The sequence below is a fragment of the Triticum urartu genome, chromosome 5A (assembly GCF_056163025.1).
Source record: "Triticum urartu cultivar PI428250 chromosome 5A, HENAU_Tu73, whole genome shotgun sequence".
Taxonomy (NCBI): domain Eukaryota; kingdom Viridiplantae; phylum Streptophyta; class Magnoliopsida; order Poales; family Poaceae; genus Triticum; species Triticum urartu.
This window is the reverse complement of record NC_141877.1, coordinates 408377387-408394014: the sequence shown is the minus strand read 5'-3', so window position 1 is coordinate 408394014 and position 16628 is coordinate 408377387.

The window sequence follows — 16628 nt, the reverse complement described above, 5'->3', positions numbered from 1 at the left end:
GCTCAGGTGTAGGGGGTTGTGAAAGACCCCAAAATCGGTAGTGTACCTGCCTGAATAAATATCGAACAAAGAAGAAGCAGGCAAAGCAATAGTCTCATAGGTACCCTGACTAAATACTAAGTTGTAGAGGAGTCTCTTTTCCTTATCCTTCTTAATAAAATCGTGCGCTGCCATATTGTTATAATCTAAGTATCTAGTGGGTAGCAGCATCTCCTCCTCCTCATCGTGCCTAATGGGTATCTCAAAGCGTCTAGCAAGGCGGGAGTCATAGATACCTCCAAAGATAGGACCCCTCGAACGGTTTAAACTCAACCGTCGAGCAACAATAGCGCCCAAACTAAAAGTTCTATCATGAAGTAAAGCATGGCGCAAAATAGCAAGGCCAGGGGCACTAAGGCCGCCACTCTCCCCACGACCAATCAAACACCTCCCCGCAAATAATGAATAATAGCGTAAAACAGGAAAATATAAGCTAGCCACTCTCGCTTCCGACACCCCTCTCTCTTCCCCTACGGTAACTTCGTCAATAAAATCTTCCACATCTCTAGGACATGGTTCACTGACGCTACCCCCATAAGGTAATTTGTAAACCTTGCAAAAATCATAAAGCGTAATCTCCTTATGTTCAACATATAAATAAAACTCTACCATGGGTGGTGACTTCCTAGCGTGAAAGTGAATTTTGCATGAAGGTATTAGTGAGTAGGAGGTATTGGTCACACTTATCATGGAGGAAGTCGGTGATGCCTGCATTCTTCGCCAGATAATAGAAATCCTCATAAATTCCGGACATGGTCAAGAATGTATCACTTGGCCATTCACACGGCCATTGTGCTTGGGCTTCTTCTTCTCCTCATTCTAATTTTCTTTAGAACCCCGGCTCGAAGAGCCCCTCAACCATCTCTTCATCATTTCTTTTCTCTGAGAATTTCTGAAAAAAAATTAGTGACACAAAATAAAACTCAACAAAACTCAACAAAATTGATAGCAACTACTCCCACAAGTGGCTAGAGCCTATATCATGCATCAAAACTACTTTGGACCATATAAATTTGACATGCAAGATCGAAAACAAAGTCGCCACAGAAGAAAAATTTTGCAATAAATAAAGCACTAGAACAAAAACTAATTGGACCATTGGAGGAGTCAAATACCGAAGAACAATCCCCCAAAACAGTTTTGTGAATGAAGCTTTGAGCTAGGAGATCGAAAATGGCAGCAAAGCTAGAACACGGGTTTGAGCAATGGTGGGACTTTTTCTGGAGGAAGACGAAGTGGATGGGTGCTGGAATAAGTGAGGGGGGCCCACGTGGGACCCACAAGCCACCAGGGCGCGCCCCCAGGGCTTATGGCCCACTGGTGCAGCCCCTAGTGTGTTCTCATTGCCAAAAATTCTTAAATATTCTATAAAAAATCATACTAAATTTTCAGGGCTTTTGGATAACTTTTATTTTCGGGATATTTTTTATTGCACGGATAATTCGGAAAACAAAGGAATAATAGTATTTTTGCTTTATTTATTCTAAAGAACAGGAAGTAAAAAGTGGGTACAGAAAGTTGTGCTTTCTAAATTCATCCATCTCAAGCCCGTCAAAAGGAATCCATTAATAAGGTTGATCAAGTCTTATTAACAAACTTCTTTCGAATGACATGAAACCTGAGAATTTTCGAATAGCACTAGGTTATCTCAACGAGGATATGCATGTCCCCAACAATAAGAATATCATATTTCTTTTTGACAGTAGGAAGAGGGAATTCAAAACCTCCAACAGCAATAGTTGAAATTTTTCCAATAGAATTTATACTATTCACTTGAGGTTGTTTCTTCGGAAAGTGTACCGTATGCTCACTACCATTAACATGAAAAGTGACATTGCCCTTGTTGCAATCAATAACAGCCCCTGCAGTATTCAAAAAGGGTCTACCAAGGATGATTGACATACTGTCGTCCTCGGGAATATCAAGAATAACAAAGTTAATTAAGATAATAACGTTTGCAACTACGACAGGTACATCCTCACAAATACCGATGGGTATAACAGTTGATTTATCGCCATTTGCAAAGAGATTTCAGTTGGTGTCAACTTATTCAAATCAAGTCTACGATATAAAGTGAAAGGCATAACACTAACACCGGCTCCCAAATCATATAAAGCAGTTTTAACATAGTTTCTTTTAATGGAGCATGGTATAGTTGGTATTCCTGGATCTCCAAGTTTCTTTGGTATTCCATCCTTAAAAGTATAATTAGCAAGCCTGTTCGAAATTTCAGCATCCGGTATCTTTCTTTTATTTGTCACAATATCTTTCATATACTTAGCATAAGGGGGCATTTTCAGAATATCAGTCAAATGCATACGCAAAAAGACAGGTCTAAGCATTTCAACAAAGCGCTCAAAATCCTCATCATCCTTTTTCTTGGATGGTTTAGGAGGAAAGGGCATGGGTTTCTGAACCCATGGTTCTTTTTCTTTACCATGCTTCCTAGCAACGAAGTCTCTCTTATCATAACGTTTATTCTTAGGTTGTGGGTTATCAAGATCAATAGCAGGTTCAATCTCCACATCATTATCATTACTAGGTTGAGCATAAGCAGGAACATCATCATTAACATTATCGCTAGGTTCATGTTCATTACTAGATTGTGTCTCAGTATCAGAAATAGAAATATCATTTGGATTCTCAGGTGTGTCTATAACAGGTTCACTAGAAGCATGCAGAGTCCTATCAGTTTTCCTTTTCTTTTTATTAGAAGGACTAGGTGCATCAGTATTAATTCTCTAAGAATCTTTCTCAATTCTCTTAGGATGACCTTCAGGATACAAAGGTTTCTGCGTCATCTTACCACCTCTAGTCATAACTCTAACAGCATGATCATTGTTCTTACTATTCATTTCATTGAGCAAATCATCTTGTGCCTTAAGTACTTGTTCTACTTGAGTTTTTACCACAGAAGCATGTTTACTCATAAGCTTAAGATCATTAACAGTTCTACACATATAATCACCCAAGCGTTCAAGCATATAAGCATTATGTTTCAATTGTCTACTAACATAAGCATTGAAGTTTTCTTGTTTAACAATAAAGTTATAAAATTCATCCAAGCATTGACAAGTGGACTTATTACAAGGAATATCACCTTCATCAAATCTATAGAGAGAATTTACCTCTACTACCTGTGTCGGAGTATTAAGACATGTATTTCCTCAATAGGTTATAGGTGGCAAAGTCTTAACATCATCAGCTTTAGTACATTTCTCTTTCATAGATTTCTTTGCCTCTTGCATATCTTCAGGACTGAGAAATAGAATACCTCTTTTCTTAGGAGTTGGCTTAGGAGGTGGTTCGGGAAGAGTCCAATCATTATCATTACTAAATATATTATTCAATAGTTTTTCAGCTTGCTCAACAGTTCGTTTCCTAAAAACACAACCAGCACAACTATCTAGGTGGTCCCTAGAAGCATCAGTTAGTCCATTATAAAAGATATCAAGTATTTGATTTTTCTTGAGAGGATGATCAGGCAAAGCATTAAGTAATTGGAGAAGCCTCCCCCAAGCTTGTGGGAGACTCTCTTCTTCAACTTGCACAAAGTTAAATATTTACTGTAGAGCAGCTTGTTTCTTATGAGCAGGAAAATATTTTTCAGAGAAGTAGTAAATCATATCCTGGGGACTACGCACACAACCAAGAGCACGAGAATTAAACCATATCTTAGCATCACCCTCTAGTGAGAAAGGGAACAACTTGAGAATATAGTAATAGCGAAAAAAATTCCTCATGAGCGAATAAGGTGGCCATATCATTCAATTTCGTAAGATGTGTCACAATAGTTTCAGATTCATAACCATGTAAAGGATCAGATTCAGCCAAAGTAATTAACTCAGGATCGACGGAGAATTCATAATCCTTGTCGGTAAGAAAGATATGTGAAGTAGCAAACTTAGGATCATATTGCATTCTAGCATTCAAAGATTTTTCTTTACACTTGCATAATAATTTCTTAAGATCATATCTATCCTTACAAGCAAGAAAGCCTTAGTTGCCTCTCCATCCATAACATAACCCTCAGGTATAACAGGAAGTTCATATCTAGGAGAGCTAGTCTTATCAGGTGTTTCAAAATTTTCAGTTTCAATAATTTCATCAGTTTCAGAAATATCATCATCTTCAACATTCTCAAAATCATTAACTCTAGCAATTTGTTCATCAAGAAATTCACCAAGTGGCACAGTCTTATCAAACAAAGTAGTAGCATCATAAGCATCATTCATAGCAGAAGTAGCATCATCAATAACATGCAACATATCAGAATCAATAGCAGGTGTAGGTGTCGCAAGCTTACTCGAAACAGAAGGTGAATCAAGTGCAGAGCTAGATGGCAGTTCCTTACCTCCCCTCATAGTAGAGGGAAAAAACTTGGTTTTGTTGTCTTTCAAATTCCTCATAGTGATCAACAGATATAAATCCCAAGTGACCCAGAGAATAGAGCTATGCTCCCCGGCAACAGTGTTAGAAAAAGGTCTTGATAACCCACAAGTATAGGGGGTCGCAATAGTTTTCGAGGGTAGAGTATTCAACCCAAATTTATTGATTCGACACAAGGGGAGCCAAAGAATATTCTCAAGTATTAGTACCTGAGTTGTCAATTCAACCATACCTGAAAGACTTAATATCTATAGCAAAATATTTAGTAGCAAAGTAGTATGGAAGTAGCGGTGGCAAAAGTAATGGTAGCAGTTTTGTAGTGATTGTAACAGTAGCAACGGAAGTAACTTAGCAAAGATCAATATGTGAAAGCTTGTAGGCAATGGATCAGTGATGGATAATTATGTCGGATGACATTCATCATGCAACAGTTATAACCTAGGGTGACACAGAACTAGCTCCAATTCATCAATATAATGTAGGCATGTCTTCCGTATATAGTCATACGTGCTTATGGTAAAAAAAATTGCATGACATCTTTTGTCCTACCCTCCCATGGCAGCGGGGTCCTAATAGAAACTAAGGAATATTAAGGCCTCCTCTTAATAGAGAATCAGAACAAAGCATTAGCACTTAGTGAATACATGAACTCCTCAAACTATGGTAATCACCGGAAAGAATCCCAATTATTGTCACCTTGGGGTATGCGGGTCATAACTCGTAATAGGTGTCTACAACTTGCAGGATAGGATCAAGAACAAAAATATATTCATGAAAACATAATAGGTTCAGATATAAAATCATGGCACTCTGGCCCTAATGACAAGCATTAAGCATAGCAAAGTCATAGCAACATCAATATCAAAACATAGTGGATACTAGGGATCAAACCCTAACAAAACTAAATCGATTACATGATAAATCTCATCCAACCCATCACCGTTCAGTAAGCCTACGATGGAATTACTCATGCACAGCGATGAGCATCATGAAATTGGTGATGGAGGAAGGTCGGTGATGATGATGACGACAAATCCCCCTCTCCGGAGCCCCGAACAGACTCCAGATCAGCCCTCCCGATGAAGAACGGGAGGCGGCGGCGGCTCCATATCGTAAAACGCGATGAATCCTTCTCTCTAATTTTTTTTTCTCCGCGGATGTGAATATATAGCGTTGGAGTTAGGGTCGGAGGAGGTCCACGGGGCCCACAAGCCACCAGGGCGCGCCCCCAGGCTTGTGGCCAATGGGTGGACCCCCTTTGGTTGAATCTTTCGCCAATATTTTTATATATTTCAAAAATATTCTCCGTAAATTTTTAGGTCATTCCAAGAACTTGTATTTCTGCACAAAAATAACACCAAGGCAATTCTGCTGAAAACAGCGTCAGTCCGAGTTAGTTACATTCAAATCATGCAAATTAGAGTCCAAAATAAAGGCAAAAGAGTTTGGAAAAGTAGATACGATGGAGACGTATCATAAATTTAAATAGGAAAATAGCTAGAAAATAGTGGGCACGGGCTTGGCGTTTTCATGTCGTCTTTGCAAGGCCCGACCTAATCAATGCCTAGATTTAGCTGAGTGGATGTACAACCCAGCAACCCGAGTTTATTTCTTCATGGGTGCAAATTTGGGATCTTATTCTTTCAAATATAAAATCTTGTAGGGGGCTCCCCTACTGTATTCCTTTCTGGAAAGAATCTGAACCAGAATCTGTGACATTGGAGACTTGATCCCTAGCTTCTCTTGGATTTAAAGTGACATTGAGAGAATCGGGATAAAATAATGAGGGCATAATAATATGAGTGTCATATCATGACATACCGATTAACATGTAATAATGCAAATTAGTTAGGACCGGTCATAGAATTTTCCCACCAATAGTATTCAGGGGGTACCACATGAGCATGTAATCTAGATGGGAAGCACACGAGGAGAGTTTACCTAGGTCGGATTCTCGGGAATGCGGTAAGAGCCAACTCATGTTTGTCTAGATGTTCTTGTTTTAACATCATATGATAACTAGATTTTGTGTGTACAATGAGGTATTGCCCGGGGTGTCCCTACCTCACCTTATATTGGGGTCAAGGCTGTGGTTATACTCTGAGTTGGTTGCGATCTAATCTAACCGACAGAGATTTTCCTAGATCTTCCGAAGATTCTTTGTCTTGTACTCCGAGTTGATGATGCGCTCTAGCATGCTAGGTGAGCTTCAAGTCGTGGGCATGGGCCACCTCATGGTAGCTGGGCCGACTCTTCCCTCCGTGGCTATACCTCTATGGCATGGCATCGTCAATCGACATAGCAGTTAACGCATTGAGCTAAAACGAAGGGGCTAGACTCCAAATGGTCAAGGGCGCATATAAATCTTCACATGATAATGTAAAATCAGCAACATGATGGGGGCATTCTACCACAATTACACTCATAACCACTACATCAGTTCAAGTTGAGATATAAGGGTCAATGATTAGAGCTCGCACACGTCAACTCAAATGTCAGGTACTTACGTTTTAGGAACACTTCCACGTACTTAAGACTATGATATTTCCTAAGTTGGATATATTTGTGTTACCTATGGATGAAGGACCTAGCACAGACAAGCATGATTTTTGCTAGAGTATGATCAAGCATGGAGAAGGCAGCAGCAGGCGCACAAGGAGCCAAGATGGGGCTTCAAGTGATGATTTTAGGACTTTGAAATCACCGTGATAACATATGAAGGACATGGATAAAATATACAAGATGACACTTTATAATTTTATCCATAGTCTACGTGCACTTTATAGTTTTGGGTTAGACTTATGTATTTTCAGAGTAAAAGACGACATGCATTTTTTTTTAGAAAACCAACTTAAGGTTAGATTCGACCTCCCCCCTCCCTCTTGGCTGGCCGAGTATTGACTTTATCCCTCCTTATATACCCCTTGAAGCGTCGAATTAGGCTCTTCCCTGACAAGGCGAACATAAGAGCTAAAAAAAAGCAGTGTACTAGATAGTAGCTAAAAGAGAAATTACCCGCACAAATATTTGGACAAAATCAATAACATGTGATTTAAATGAGCAATACTTAAAGCACATCTAGATATGCTTTAGCAAAACTGAAATTTAAATAGATGGGTCATTTCCGGGTTGGCAATCCTGCCTACGTATATGCGAACGTAGCTGCTACTAGATACAATAGACATCTGCGAGTGGAAAGTTCCAAGATAACAGAAAAAGGACATAGTCGGCAGGAGCATGGCTTTACAGTTCACACGTGTACATAACGATATACCTATAATATCTAGAGCGCCATTTGGGATACTTGACTACGCGCTTGCTAGAAGGCTTGGCACTTTGCATACAGTAGTCTCTCTGAGTTTCCAAGTTGCAAACGTATACACGTCCTCTGTTTCACACATGAACGCAAGATGAAACTGAAGCCAATATAGTCACCCGAGACCGGAGACCCAATCCAGGTCCAAAGTATTTCTGCCACCTTGCTCGTTGACATCGATGTACATGTGCGTGCATCTGTGCATGCGCATTTGTTCTGACAATTCATGGGAGAAAATACTGTCCTCTTCAGTGGAGCCGGTGCACGCCTGCCCCAAAAGGCCAACGCCAGGGCTAAGAAAAAGGAGCAGTGAACTCGGCTAATCCATGACACCTCTGAATATTTCGCCCGACAAATCGATCTCCGGTACGATCATCACACCTAGATTCGCGGCCGGCACCACCGCACCAGCGAGAGAAAGAAGAAGAAGGCCCACGTGAGTGGGAGAATAAACAGCACCATCTCACCAGATCAGGGATATGGGTGTGCGCTCCCCCATGGCCTTTGCGATCCACGGCCTGAAAGATGGGGGACTGCCCTACCAGACCACTTTCAGAGCAACAGATTGATGGTGAATTTGTTGCGGAGGAAAGGCGAAAGGATTGTTAGAGGCTGGGCCGCCCTTTGCTGCTTTGCATGCAGAACTGCGATCGTGGACTGGCCACCACTGTCCACTGGCTGTGGTTAGTGCAGGTCCTGAGTGTGCTGATGATTGCGATTTAGTTTTGGGCACCATTCCGGCAGATGTATTACGTTGTGGTGACATGACGTTCTGCCGGCGGCGTGGCCGTGTCGATAGGGTACGGGCTGACCATGCGTTCGTTGGAGCTGGACGGGCCTCTGATGGGTTTTGAAATTTGGGGAGGGATGTCAGGCTTACGATGATGTTAGGGCATCCTCAAAGGCTCAAAACTCACGTGTAAATGTCCATATATGTTCGTTTTTATGTTTGGGCGTGATCCACTGACATGATGCAGGAGAAAGTCGTTGAATGCTATTCACAAGAATGTGGCTAGATCTCAGTCGACGGAGACTTAACCAAGTTTCAGTCAAGTGATATAATATGTAAGAAGAAAAAAAAATAGAAAAACAATTGTACGAATCTCCATGCAAAATCAATAGAAGATAGCATCGATTAAGACACAACGAAATCTCAATCGACTGAGACTTAGCAAAACTGATTCACAAAGTAAACCGGTTGGGAGTGTTGAGTATATGTGTTATGTGCATATTGTGTATTGGGCTCGTCTCCTAGTTCTTTATATAGTTAAGGTCTATGGCCCACCTTTATACATCATATATACGTGCCTATGCATGAGAAGCAATACATCGTGCAATTATATATGATATCAGTTTTTAGGTTCTAATCTAGCTGTCCGCTGCCGCTCCGCCGCCGCCGCCCATCTACTCCTCAGCCGCCGCAGCTATTCCGCCTTGTCCAACCCCGCGCGATCCGGCTCGCCACGCTCGCCCGCTCGTTGCATCATCCCACGCGTTCGGCCCGATCGTTGCACACTTCGCCCACCGAGCTGCTTGCCCCGCCCGATCCCGCGCCACGCGGGATCCGCCAGCCGCCAGCCGGGCCGTGCCACGCCCGATCCACCAGCCGCCAGCCGGGCCATGCCACGCCCGATCCGTCAGCCGCCAGCCGACTCGCACCACGCCCGATCCACCAGCCGCCAGCCGCTCCATGCCATGCCCGATCCGCCAGCCGCCCGCCTCGTCTGCTCGCCTTGCCAGCACCCGCGCCTCGCAAGCCGCTGTTGCCACTGACCCGAGCCGCCTCGCTATGTCGTCCGCCACCTCCTCCGCGTCCACCAACTCCAACCCGTTCGCCGACGCCAACCCGCCCGACGTCAACGACATCCGCAACCTCAACATCTTCGAGCGGGTGCCGGTTCGTCTCTCGTAGGCGGACTCCTCTTACTACACGTGGAAGACGTATTTTTCCCTCGTGTTCCGGAAGTATCACCTCATCGACCACGTGGACGGCACCGTCGACTCCAGCCCCGTTCCCGAGTTTCATGACTGGTCCACCATCGACACCACGATCATCCGCTGGTTCTTCCTCACCATCTCACCGGACCTCTTCCAGACGGTCGTGGCGGACGGTGACGATGCCTGCGCCGTGTGGACCAAGCTGAATGGGCTCTTCACCGACAACCAGCTCCAACGTCGCATTTTTTTCAGCAAGAGTTTTTTGGGTGTCACCAGGACAGCACCTCCGTCGATGACTATTGTCGCCGCCTGAAGACTCTCGCTGAGGAGCTCCGCGATATTGGCGCGAAGACCGATGATGACCTCCTCCTCAGCACGCTCATCGCCGGGCTCAACGAGGACTTCGGCAACGCCGCGGCGAACCTCAGCCTCATCCCCAACACGTCCTTCGCCAAGTTCGTTGCGTACCTTCGCTTGGAGGAGCGGCGGATGAAGCAGGTGAAGGCGCGGGCCATCCACACCGCCCTCGCTGCCGACACCACCCGCGGCGGGCCCTCAGCGCCTCCAGCCGCCCCAGCCGTGCCCCCGCCGCCGCGCCACCCGGCGTTCTTCCCGGCGCCCCAGCAGCTGGGGCTGCTTCTGCTGCCCTATGGTCCGCCCGCCCCTCCCGCCGAATGGCACCGCGGCGGCCGGCGCGGTGGGGCCGCCGCAGCAGTCAGCAACAGCAGCCGCAGGGTGCCGGCTAGCCCCGTCAGCAACACCAACAGCCGCAGCAGTTCCAGGTGCCCCCTCCATGGGCCTCCGGCTACAACCCGTGGACCGGTGTTGTTCATGCTTACACCATGCCGGTTCCATGGGCTCCTGCACCAACACTTCTTCCCGTGTCGCGCCCGTCGGCGCATCAGACGTACTACGCTGCTCTGCAGCCATACGGAGGATACCCACTACCGCAGCTGAGCGACGCCTACGGTCTCCCTGCGGCCCCACCGCCGCCCTCGCCGGCCCTGCCACCGGCGCCTTGGGATCCGACGCTCCCCACCGCGCTGCACACCGCGCCTACGCCGAACAACTACACTAGCGGCGGTGATTGGTACATGGACACTGGGGCTACAGCTCACATGTTTGCTCATCCTGATAATCTTGCCTCCTTCACTCCCGTTATCATCGGTCGCCGCACCATTGTCGGTGACGGTTCCACACTCCCTATTACACATGTCGGGCACACTTCCTTTCCTTCTAATTCCATGCATATTACTTTGTCTAACATACTTGTGTCACCTAATCTTATTAAGAACCTTATTTCCGTTCGTCGTTTAACTCGTGAAAATCATGTTACTGTTGAATTTGACGAGCTTGGTTTCTGTGTCAAGGACGCTCGAACCAGGATGGTACTTCACCGATGTGACAGCCTCAATGAGCTATATCCGGTGCATCCGTCGTCCACCTCCACCATTGCATCGGTTGCTCTCTCCATCGGCGTCGATCTCTGGCACGCTCGTCTGAGTCATCCCAATCCCGTCACACTTCATTATATTCTTAGGAGTTTCAGTTTCAGTTGTAATAAGATAGAGGATCACACCTGTCATGCCTGTCGTGTCGGCAAACATGTTCGCCTCCCGTTTAATAACTCCACCACCATAGCTTCTTTTCCTTTTCAGTTGATTCATAGTGATGTGTGGACCTCTTCGGTTCCTAGTAACTCGGGCTATTTATATTATCTGGTTATCCTTGATGATTATTCTCACTATGTGTGGACGTTTCCTTTACGACGAAAGTCGGATGCACTCTCCACTTTGACGACTTTTTACTCCTATGCCAGCATGCAGTTTGGGTATCCCATCCTTGCTCTTCAGACTGAAAATGGAAAAGAGTTCGACAACCTTGCTTTTCGCCTTTTCCGTCACACCACGGCACAGTTTTTCGTCTCGCATGCCTGTATACTTCCCAGCAGAACGGTCGAGCCGAACACATCCTTCGCACTCTGAATGACTGCGTTCGCACGCTCATGTTCCATGCCAATGTGCCGCCTTGTTTCTGGCCGGACGCACTCGCTACTGCTTCACTTCTTCTTAACCTTCGCCCCTGCCGCCCACGGTGGAATTATGCACCTCACCATCTTCTCTTCGATACGCCCCCATCTTATGATGGCTTGCATACTTTCGGGTGCCTTTGCTATCCTAGCACTGCTGACTCCGCTCCTCACAAACTCGAACCTCGTTCTGTCGCTTGCATCTTCATCGGCTACCCCTCCAACTCCAAGGGATATCGGTGCTACAATCCCGTCTCCCACCGTGTGTTCACTTCCAACACGTTTACTTTGATGAGCATGTGTTTCCGTTTCAGCAGGTACCCCCGGCTGTTCCTCCCGCCACCGATGACGTGGGCTCGTCGACGCCTCTCTTAGGGCGCTCGCGCGCCTCTCTTGTCCCGCCCTGGCTTTGAGGCACGCGCCCCTGGCTTTGAGGCGCGGCCCCCTCGGCGCCCCTCCCCCCACCGACGCCCCCTCCCCCCTCCCCCGCGCCCGTACGGGCATTTTTTGCCCGAGCTCGCGCTACGCCACGGATGACTATGTCCATGCGGTGTTCACCTCTGAGCCGTCACCGTTGCCGTCGTCAGTTCGGACCGCTCTTCGTGACCCGCTCTGGATGGTTGCGATGCAAGAGGAGTTTGACGCCCTGTTGCGCAACCGGACGTGGCAGCTTGTTCCCCGTCCCTGGCATGCCAACGTGATTACCGGGAAGTGGGTCTTTAAACATAAGCTCCGTCCTGATGGTACCCTTGATCGCTATAAAGCGTGTTGGGCCGTTCGTGGCTTCCGACAGCGTGCTGGCATCGACTTCACCGACACCTTCGCTCCAGTCGTCAAGCCCAGCACGATACGCACGGTTCTCCACCTTGCGGTCTCTCGTGCTTGGCCAGTGCACCAGATGACGTCTCCAACGCCTTCCTCCATGGTCACCTTGAGGAGCAGGTCTTCTGCCAGCAGCCCACCGGGTTTGCTGACCCGGCGCTTCCCGACCACGTGTGCCTGCTTTCACGGTCCTTGTACGGACTCAAGAAGGCTCCGCGTGCTTGGTACCAGCGCATCGCGGCGTTTCTCCACCAGCTTGGGTTCCGCTCTACCCGCTCGGACGCCTCGCTCTTCGTCTATCATCAGGGCTCTGACACGGCCTACTTGCTGCTCTATGTCGACGACATCATCCTAACGGCATGTACGGCTGGTCCCCTGAGTCAGCCACGGCTCGTCTTCGCACTGAGTTCGCCATCAAGGACTTGGGTCCTTTGCACTACTCCCTCGGTGTCGAGGTGGTGCGCCGTTCAGATGGCTTCTTCCTTCATTAGTGGAAGTACGCTCGCGAGCTCCTGGAGCGCGCTGGCATGCTTAACTGCAAGCCCGCCGCTACGCCTATTGATACGAAGGCCAAGCTTTCTGCGGCGGATGGTTCTCCTACTTCGGATGCTGCTTTCTATCGGTCTATCGTTGGTGCTCTCCAGTACCTCACTCTGACTCAACCGGAGATCCAGTATGTTGTGCAGTAGGTGTGTCTTCATATGCATGCTCCTCGAGACGTTCACTGGGCTGCCGGCAAGCGGATTCTCTGCTATATCTGTGGCACTATGGATCTTGGCGTCACGCTTCATGCCTCCGCTGACACCGCCCTCACCCTCCGATGCAGACTAGGCGGGCTGCCCTGACACTCGTCGCTCCACTTCGGGCTATTGTGTCTACCTTGGACCCTCGCTTATCTCGTGGTCGTCCAAGCGGAAGCCTACGGTCTCTTATTCCAGTGCTGAGGCTGAGTATCGTGCGGTGGCCAACGCCGTCGCCAAGTGTTCGTGGCTGCGCCAGCTGCTTCAGGAGCTCTTTTTCCTTGTTGACCGTGCCACGGTGGTCTACTGCGACAACGTCTCGGCGGTCTACCTCTCCGCTAACCCGGTGCATCATCGACGGACCAAGCATATTGAATTGGATATTCATTTTGTTCGGGAACAGGTGGCCCTTGGCCATATTAGTGTTTTACACGTCCCTACTTCCCAACAATTTGCAGATATCATGACCAAGGGCTTGCCTACGGCATCATTTGAGGAGTTCCGGTCCAGTCTTTGCGTCAGCCGCAGTGCCGCTTCAACTGCCGGGGGGGGTGTTGAGTATATGTGTTATGTGCATATTGTGTATTGGGCCTGCCTCCTAGTTTCTTGTATAGTTGAGGTCCGTGGCCCACCTTTGTACATCATATATACGTGCCTATGCACGAGGAGCAATACATCATGCAATCATACAGGGAGAAGAGAACGTGGGTGGGGATCATACATGTGATGGAATATTGTGATGTGGTGTCCGGTTGGAAGGAAAGAGAGAGGAGAGGGGGAGCATGCATATGAAGAGAGATAAAAGAGAGGAGGACCATGCGGAGTCTTTGTGTTGGTCAAGCGCATGTCCGTACTTCAGCAAAAAAAACCACATTTGTCTCTAGGATAAAGGAATTCGTATGTCCGGACTGCTAAGCGGACATATACAGGTCCTTGTTGAATGACAAAAGTGATCCAGACACTATGGTCCGATGAAGGTTTGAGAGACCGCTTTGAAGATGCCCTTATGTTGTTACGAGCCAACATTGCGCATGGCTCAAAGCATCTACGTCCGGGGTCCTCAAAACTCGTGTACATTCGGATGGATGGCCCACTCAGTGACCGATCACAAAATCACGACTCAACCAGGCTTCTTAAACCGGCAACCCCATATACATCCAGGCTAAGGAGGCTCAAACGCGTCTGCCACGACGGGTTGGCGGGTCGAACCCACACGGGCACACATGGAAACCCATTGGTCCGCTGAGGATGTCAGTCCGACCTGCCGCTCAAGGGGTCAAATTCGGCTATTTAAGCCGGACAGAGAGCCCCAACTCTACCCACTCTCATTTCCACTCTCTCCCTCCCGTCAACGCCGCCACTTTGAATCCGCTCCAAGCTCGCCGTCCGCCGATAATCATGGTCCGCCGGAGGATCACCACGTACAAGATGCTCACTCTGCAGCGCCGGTCGAAACTCCTAGCGGAGATACGGGCACGGCGCGCCGCTTGGATTGCAGCTGGCTTGCCTCCGGACTCTCCAGAGCAACAAGCGCCGAAGCAGGGAGCGACGGATACAGAGGCAGAGGACAAGGAGGAGGAGCGAGGCGGATTCGGCGGCTCCTGCTGCCGGATTCGGCTGGATGACACGCTGGCCGAGTTTGAGGTGGCCCAAGGGGAGGAGGCGGCAGAACAGCAAGCCATCTTCGAGTTCATCTAGTCGAAGCTCGAGGGCGAGGCAAACCGCCGCTACCTCTGCGAGGCGCTACCTCTGCGAGGCGGACGCGGAGCTGGAGGAAGTCCTCACAGACCTGGACTCCGACAAGGAGGCGGAGCTGTGGACGGATGCCGGAGGAGCCCCTATCAAGGTGTTTTTCTTAGGTACTGCTTGTGCTATCCCCATTTTCCATTTTTATGAGTTTCAACATGTGTTTGCGCTAGGGTACGTGCATGTTTGTAAATGTGTGTTTTTAGAACATGTACAATGATGTTATTTTAAAAATGTCATATGGAAAAATGTTGAGGTGAAGTAGACAAAAATTCAAAGTAAAGTTGGTCTTCTCTTAATTAAAGATTAAAAGATGATCTCTTAGGAACCATGTCTCACCACATATTTAGCTATATCCAGATATTAAAACTAGAACCCAAATATCCAACGAACATTGGATATTTAGGCATGATAAATCAAACATTTTTTATGAAAGATTATGTTTGACGAGGGTGGCAAGTTTAGTTAGCGAGCATGATAAATCTGTCTTACTTCTTCTCTTTTTTTTGCTAGAAAATTGTCATACTCGTCAACTGAACTGAATTTGTCATTCTCGCGCCAACATAAATTCCCACAAAAAAATGTTTAATTTGCCATCCCTAAAATCTAACGTAGGATTTTTAGCATTTTCATAGAAATAAGACTAACAAATAATTCATTGTACACCATTTTTTATTGACATCTCTAAACTACATGATGGGCTTAAAGGTACGTGTACTTGCACTAAATCAGTTGGCGCTATGGATTTGCGGCCGCACAGGTGCTCATGTTCGGCGCTCTACGAGGCTGTTTGGATTAAAGCCGTCGTCTGCCCAGCCTATTTTGGCGTTGACCAAGGCAGCGCGAGTCGTTTAGATGGGTTCCATGTTTTGGCTCGCCCGCACACCCCACCTTTTCCTCTTCTGCTTTTGCGTCAACGAACGGGCGAAACTGGGGCAACGAATGGCCGCCAACTTTTTGGCGCACCTAGGATTTGGTGTGGGGCTCTGGGACAGAAACCAAACAACCCCTAAGTGCCGGTTAACTGTGCTGGCGCTCGCACGCGGTGCCTAGCGGGCCGGCAGCAACATGCTAAAAAGGAAACGCCAAGAAAACATTAAGTGAGAAGGAGGAATCAAACTTAGCACCACATTGTCGATTGACGCCCTGCCGTGGTAACCACTAGATCGTCCATGACTTATTGTCTAATACCATGAGATTGTACCATCTAACCCTTTTAATACTGCACATAACATATATTATATACCTAGTGTAAATTATTTTCAAAAAGAAAACATAAATTTGCAAAAGAATTCATAAAATTATAGAAAAACCATGAATTTAAAAGAAGTTCATCGATTTGAAAAATGTTCATTGATTTTGAAAAATAAGGATTAATAACATTCATAGAATTGGAAAAAAATCACAAAATGTGAAAAAAGTTAATCTATTATTGAAAAAATAGCTAATGGAATTTGAAAAGGAGTTCGTCGAATTTGAAGAAAAAATCCATTGATTTGAAAAAAGTACATCAAATTTTATTAAAATAAGTTCATCAAATTTCAAAAAAGTTCATCAATTTTAAAAAAAAGTTCATTGATTTGAAAAAGGAAACAAGGAGGAAGCACCC